We start from the raw sequence: 7,825 nt of genomic DNA, 5'->3' as shown, positions 1-7,825 counted from the left end.
ACCTCTTTAGGTGCTACCTATTTGGATCTATTGGGTTCCGTGAATTTAGATATCCAGTTCCCTCCTGAGATTTCGGAAGCTTTAGCCATTACTTCTTCTTTCTTTCTTCCTTCTCTTTATCTTCTTTCTCCTTCTCCTCCTCCTCTACTTCCCCTCTTCCTTCTCCTCCTCCTCTACTTACCCTCTTCCTCTTCCTTCTCCTGCTGCTCTTCTTAATCCTTCTCCTCTTCTTCCTCTTTCTTTTCTTTTTCTTATTCACATACTTTTATCTCACACTCAGATCTCCAAGGTTGGCTGGCTTCCCCAAGTCTGCAGCATTACCAGTGAATCATCATACATACATTATTTCTTTAAATGAGCTTTCTATCCCTTTCTTTTTCCTTCTCCTCCTAGAACCTCCATTAATGCATATATTATTTTGCTAAGTGGTGGCTCATAAATACTATAAGATTTTCTTCATTCTTAAAAACATTTTCTTTGGTTCCTTGGAATGGGTAATTACTTGTCTTTGAGCTAGCTGATTCTTTCTTCTGCTGATCATGTCTGATGTAGAAGTTCTCTATTAAGTTTTTCAGCTGAGCCATTGTGTTATTCAGCTCTAGGATTTCTCTTTGGTTCTTTTTTATGGTTTGTATATCTGTTGAGCATCTCTTTTCCCCGCCATGTATTGTCACCTGCTTTTGTTTAGTTGTTTATAATTGTTCTCTTTTAGCTCATGGAGTGTTCTTGAGATAATTTGAATAATTTGTCAGGCAATTCATGGTTCTCTATTTCTTTAAAGTTGGTAACTGGAACTTCATTTTGATCCTTTGGGTAGTATCTTATTTCCCTGATTCTTTGTAAATTTTGTAGCCTTGCTTTAGTATCTGTGCATTTGAAGAAGTAATCACCTCTTTTAGTTTTACACACTGGCTTCAAGAAAAGCACTTTGTCAGTGAGCCCAACCAGCATTTCTGAGTGGGCTGGCTAGAATGGTCTGGCTAGTAGGCTTTCTGCTGGAGTCTGTGGGTGGGTGGACCATTGTCAAGGTACATAGGTGAACTGACTTGGTGTCAGGGTCTATAGAAGTGGGCCTGGTACTTGAGTTGGCAGATGCAGGCCTGAGGCCAGAGGTCTGTGGGTTAGGCTTGTTGCCAAGGTCTGTGACAAAAGGCCTCATGCCAGGTTCCATGGAAGTATCAGAAACTCACTTATTTGTTTGTTTTCCCCATGAGAGCACTCACAAGCCAAGAGGATTACTATCAGCACTGCACTGTACAGTGTAATAACCTCTTTATTAGATTATGGAGCTTGCATAAAGGTGTTTTTGTTAGTGGATGGTTGTTAAATTGGTGTTTCTGTGCGGAGATGAGAACTTAAGCCTCCTAATACACTATCTAGCAGATGCCACCAATTCAACACTTTTAATTATATATATATATATATATATATAATTAAAAATGTTATATATATATAAAATATACATATACACACACATTGTGTTCATTAGAAGCATTAATACACATAACCTGATATTACTAGAACAAAATACATTTAAAATGTTCTTTTAATGTTTTAACTGATTTTGTTGTTTTGTAGTCGGAAGTTCTTTTTTTTTAAACTTTCTTCTATATTGCCTAAAGAGAAAGTATCCACTTTTTAAAAACTCTTTTACTGAATAGAGAGCTTTACAAATACTTTCTACAAATACGATTGTTTAAAAGCACAAGTGACCACCTTGTGACAATGTGAAGAGCTGTATCTGATTGTCCATTCTTTAGTGTTTTTTTAGCAAAATATATGGGGACCTTAAAATTTCCTTTTATGTTCTTTACCCTTATGCCACACTGGGTTACATACCTCTGGGTAATATAATTGAGGTCACATTTGTACTACATAAAACATATTTCCCAAATGTAACTCATGAAAGGAATTAGAATGAAAATGAGCCCAGTTAGATGTGGTTACAAGTGAATATTGACAGGAAGGCAGCCAAGGAACTTTCTCAGTCATAGGCTGAACCTGTCTTTTCATGGCCTTGGACCTGTGCTTTGCTGTGCTCAGCCATGGGGCTATGGGTAGTCTGTTCTTGACGGTTGTCTCTGTCACTAGGAATACAGTGATTCTGGCTTATTTTGGGATTTTAAATCTGCTTTCTGCCCAGTATTCACTATCTTGCCATTTTTACATGTACACATTCATATGTCTAATAAGTAATAGTAAATATTTGCTTTATTTTGAAGGATAATGCTCTTTGAAGTGAAGTTGACCTATGGATACCATTTTTAATGAAGAAATAAATGTATACCCATTAGTATTCCAGTATTATACATCCAAAGAGACTTCTTAGGCTGGTTCCTGAAGCCCCTCCTGATAGAACCTCTTATTTTGATTCTGCCTCTTGACAAAAAGTACTAACAAATTTTTCAATTACTTGAGCCTAAATTTTATTTTTGTTTCTATCCACTTACTATCCAGGGACAAAATAATGTTTCTGTGAGTACATACACTTAAATTTGGAACTACTTTCAAATCAGACAATATTGTACAGACAATTAGTTTCTGAAAGCTCCGTCGGTTTATACCTTTGGATCTTTAGCCATCCTTCTCTCTCTACTTTTTCTGTCTGGCCAATTTTTTTCTTATCCTTCACAACCTCTCTAGGAAGGCTTGCTTGACTTTCTAATCTGAAGAAGCTTGTGCAACTCTGTTTCTCTTTTTCAGCTGTCACATGTTCTACCATGATGTAGCTAACTGGCATGAAACTCATGGCTGTATTACTTGGGCTCAAATTTAGGATCCACTAGTGGCAAGCTGTGTGACTACAAACAAATTCTTTCATGTCTTCATGTCTCAGTATCCTTTTCTGTAAGACAGGCTAGTAACTTCCTCCAAAGATCGGGTGAAGATTCTATTAGATGATAATTGTATACATAGAAAACAATACAGTTTGGACATAATAGGAGCTGAGTAGTTGCATGCTGTGATTTTTTTGAAGCTGTTAGAACATTGCGTTAGGCCATTGGGTACCTTTTTTTTTAATCTCCTGCTTTTTTTTTTTAATTGTACTTTAAGTTATAGGGTACATGTGCAGAACATGCATGTCTGTTGCATAGGTATGCACTTGCCATGGTGGTTGGTCGCATCTATCACCCCGTCATCTACATTAATTATTTCTCCTAATGCTATCCCTTCCCTAGTCCCTGATCCACAATAGGCCCCAGTGTGTAATGGTCCCCTCCCTGTGTTCATGTGTTCTCATTGTTCGGCTCCCACTTATGCGTGAGAACAGGTGGTGTTTGGTTTTCTGTTCTTGTGTTAGTTTGCTGACAGTGATGGTTTCCAGATTGATCCATGTCCCTGCAATGGACATAAACTCATTTTTTTATGGCTGTATAGCATTCCATGGTGTATATGTACCACATTTTCTTTATCCAGTCTTTATCCATTGATGGGCATTTGGGTTGGTTTGAAGTTATTCCCGTGCATGTATCTTGATAATAGAACAATTTATAATTCTTTGGGTATATATCCAGTGATGGGATTGCTGAGTCAAATGTTACTTCTAGTTCTAGATTCTTGAGGAATCGACACACTGTCTTCTGCAGTGGTTGAACTAATTTACACTCCCACCAACAGTGTAAAAGCATTCATATTTCTCCAGCATCTGTTGTCTCCTGACTTTTTAATGATCACCATTCTAAGTGGTGTGAGATGGTATCTCAGTGTGGTTTTTATTTGTATTTCTCCACTGACCACTGATGATGAGCTTTTTTTCATATGTTTGTTGGCTGCATAAATGTCTCCTTTGAAGAAGTGTCTGTTCATATCCTTTGCCCACTTTTTGATGGGGTTGTTTTATTTTCTGTAAATTTGTTTAACTTCTTTGTAGATTCCTTGTCAGATGAGTAGACTGCAAAATTTTTCTCCCATTGTGTAGGTTGTCTATTCACTCTGATGATAGTTTCTTTTGCTCTGCAGAAGCCATTTAGTTTAATTAGGTCCCATTTGTCTGTTTTGGCTTTTGTTGCCATTGGGTTTAATGTTTGAGTCATGAAGTCTTTGCCCATGCCTGTGTCCTGAATAGTACTGCCTAGGCTTTCTTCTAGGATTTTTATGGTTTTATGTCTTCAGTTTAAATCTTTAAGCCACCTTGAGTTAATTTTTGTATAAGATGTAAGGAAGGGATCCAGTTTTAGCTTTTTGCATATGGCTAGCCAGTTTTCCAAACACCATTTATTAAATAAGGACTCCTTTCCCTATTGCTTGTTTTTGTCAAAGTTCAGATAGTTGTAGGTGTGCGGCATTGTTTCTGAGGCCTCTCTTCTGTTCTATTGGTCTATATATCTGTTTTGGAACCAGTACCCTGCTCTTTTGGTTATGGTAGCCTTGTAGTATAGTTTGAAGTCAGGTAGCGTGATGCCTCCAGCTTTGTGTTTTTTGTTGTTGCTGTTGTTTTTTTTGCTTAGAATTGTCTTGGCTATTGGGGCTCTCCTTTGGTTCCATATGAAATTTAAGATGTTTTTTTCCAATTCTATGAAGAAAGTCAGTGGTAACTTGATGGGGATAGCATTGATTCTAAAAATTACTTTGAGCAGTATTGCCATTTTCACAATATTGATTCTTCCTAATCATGAGCCTGGAATGTTTTTTCCATCTGTTTGTGTCTTCTCTTATTTCCTTGAGCAGTGGTTTGTAGTTCTCCTTGAAGACGTCCTTCATATCCCTTATAAGTTGCATTCCTAGGTATTCAACTCTCTTTGTAGCAATTGTGAGTGGGATTTCACTCATGATTTGGCTCTCTGTGTGTCTGCTATTGGTGTATAGAAATGCTTGTGATTTTATACATTGATTTTGTATCCTGAGACTTGGCTGAAGTTGCTTATCAGCTTAAGGAGATTTTGGGTTGAGACAATGGGGTCTTCTAAATAAACAGTTATGTCATCTGCAAATTGAGACAGTTTGACTTCCTCCTTATCTGTTTGAATAAACTTTATTTCTTTGTCTTGCCTGATTGCCCTGGCAGATCATTGGCTAACTTTTATGAGAGCCTCATATCTCCTACTCCCAGATAGAGATCTCATTGAAATCAGAGATTGTCCTTCATCTCTCTCTGCTCAGCACCTGTCATGGTACCTGACAGTTGGCAGGTTTTCAGGAAGAATGATGCTGAAGAGTGAATGAATCTATGGATTCCAGAGCTTTCATTAGCATTGCTAGATGATTATGAGCTGAAATTTCAGTATAATATTTATGTGACCTTAAATTTCTCACACAGTGTCTGCTCCAGAGAGTTCTGCCAGAGTGGACTGTTGTACAGACCTTTATCATTATCTGTTGCCAAAGCAGTTGTAAATACCAATATTTGAAACTTGTGGGTATATATCTATATTTTGTGTGTGCTTGTGTGTGTGTATGTGTGCACACAAGTGTATGTGTGTGAGATAGATAGATAAGTAGATAGAATATGTTCCCTGTGTTAGTGAAAAATGCCTGAAGCAATTCACCAGAAATTTATATTATCCAATAATGGCCAAAAGTTCTTAGAGAAATCTTCACTACTAACCCTCTCCATTTCAATCCCATGAAGACATAGGTGAAAGTTAAAAGCAGAGATCTTGACGTAATTCATATCCCCTCTGTTTCTATTTAAGACAGAGGATCATGTAGCCCTTCTGTAAAAACCTAAACTCACAGGGCTCAGAGTGGAAAGCCATAGAAGACCCTCCCAAGGATGGCTCCATGAGTAAGGGTCCTGGTAGTACAGGAGGTGCTCTTAAGGGACTGTGTTAAGGAAAACCGAGTCCACAACGGGCGTTAGTTTAAAAGGCAAGAGCTTCTTCGTGCCATGCCTCCATCCATGCCCCCATCCAGGAACCTAGAGTTCTTTGTTTAACTTTCCTGTGTGCAGGCTAGGTAGAAATTCCAGGTGAGCTTCTTTGTTCAGAAAGCCTGCCAAAAGCCCTGGGAGGAGGGGCTCTTTTGTGGTCCCAAGCAAGCAGTCTGGGATCAGAGTCAAGGATCAATCAGCCCTGCGGAAGTTTGAAAGAACTCTTCTCATTGGACAAGAACATGAATGGGGCGGGAATAACTTCAAAGTTGAAACTCCACTGCTCCTTACCTGTGCAGACTCCTTCTCTGGATCCCCTCCCATGGCAATGTGGGAGCTGTCTTTTCCTCTTTCCCCATATGGATATGCCCTCCAGATTTTCCTCCCATGGCAGTGTGGGAGCTCTCTACACTTCTCTCCCTTTCCCTTTCTCTGCCTAATAAGTCTCTCTCTGCTAAACTCTTTAGGTTCCTGATATTTGTAAGTTCACCACACCTCCAGGGCCTCTACCTCCATTCCTGGGGCAGGGGAGGCCAAGAACCTCGGGCACATCCAATCAGGGAGGGAGCCGATCCCCATTCTGTCCTACGACCTGGTTGCTTTCTGGTCCTCCTGCAAGAATGAGCTATCTGTGCACCCACAGCCTGAGGGTGTAAACTCTAAATAAATGTGTAGAATGCACTGGAATTCACTTGTGTTCAATTACAATCTCTATTACTGTCTTCATTGAACAGGGTGAATGCTGCTTGCTGAGAATTTGGAGACCAAATAGAGAATCAGGGAAGAAGAATGGAGAGTAGAAACACTGATCATTATTTAAGCTGACAATGTGGCTGACTTCTACTGGAGTAAACATTGTTAGTGTTTTATTGACCACCTGACTGCCTAGTGGTTTCTATTACCATTTTTTTCACTTTTCGCGATGCTTAGGTTCTCTTGTAGGCTTCTGAGTATTAAAAAAAATCTTGGCTCAGATAATGTCATGTCACTGAGGGCCACCCTGTTACCCTTGAAGTGTTTGTGTTGCCATTTGTACTTGTTATTGCCTTACTCCAGCAGCATCCTCAAGGGATGATAGCAGCATGTTGTGGTGGGAAAAAGGCTGGGCTTAGAGTCAAAGACCTGTTTCATCCTGGCTCTCCACAATTTGTCACTCAGGTGTGACCCTGGGCAAATCACTTAACCCTTTTCTTTCTTTATCTGCAACAGAATGGAGTCTAACACTGTCTCTAGACTTTCCTTACCGGATGTGGGAGGATCAACTAGAGTTTGGTAAAGTAATTTTTTATTGTTACAAGACCTCCTGCTCTTTGGCTCCATTAACGAATGAACTTACTTTAATATATTCTGTCTTTCTTAAGGAAAAGCCCTTGCTGAAGAAGTAGCAGCAAAAGCAGAACTTTGGTGGAAAGGTCAAATTATGGGTGTTTAAAACTAGTAAGAACCTCCAAACATTCCAAAACTTCACTGAATTCAGATCCCTTTTCAACCTCCGTGTTTTTTGGTTAACCAGAAGGAATTAAAAGAACAACACCCTACCCTTTGTTATCATGGCTCTGCCTTTAAACTTCTGTTCAGAAAAGGAAGGTGGTTTTAGACTATTTCAGGTTTTTTATTTAGATACAATTCCTGGAACCGTGATCAGCAAAATAATTCAGAAACCCCAAAAGGAAGCATTTTATAGATTAGAAGAATCTTGTAAATGCCTGATGTAATTATTCTTTACAAATATGGGTTCTCTCAAACTACTGGCCCCTTTACGAGAAAGATCAAGCTCTATTGATCTTTGAATCATTTCATAATAGCAGATTAGTAGTGGTTTAAGAAATTAAGAAATTAATAGATACCTTCACAGAAACATTGCTCGAATCGTAGATTTGTCTATTAAACCTTGTAGCACTCTTTAAATTCCCAAACACTTGGAAAATATTCTTCAATCTCCTATAGTGGGATATAGTCTAATGGCAAAGAAAACTCTGCTCCTGTTTTGAGAAAACTTAATGACTGGGGAAAATG

The 7,825-nt window shown here is 38.8% G+C and overlaps 1 non-coding gene across 1 annotated transcript; it reads right to left on the bottom strand.

Annotated features, from left to right (window-relative positions):
- Nucleotides 1–269: 269 nt before the first annotated feature.
- On the bottom strand, nt 270–340 carry LOC116556447. The gene has a single exon (XR_004270997.1). It is a non-coding gene; the product is annotated as a small nucleolar RNA SNORD55/SNORD39 (small nucleolar RNA).
- Nucleotides 341–7,825: the final 7,485 nt, after the last annotated feature.

Source organism: Sapajus apella, unplaced genomic scaffold (assembly GCF_009761245.1).
Source record: "Sapajus apella isolate SASKATOON/1434 unplaced genomic scaffold, GSC_monkey_1.0 scaffold16, whole genome shotgun sequence".
Taxonomy (NCBI): domain Eukaryota; kingdom Metazoa; phylum Chordata; class Mammalia; order Primates; family Cebidae; genus Sapajus; species Sapajus apella.
The sequence above is the reverse complement of the archived record's forward strand: the minus strand, read 5'-3'. Positions and strand labels throughout refer to the sequence as shown.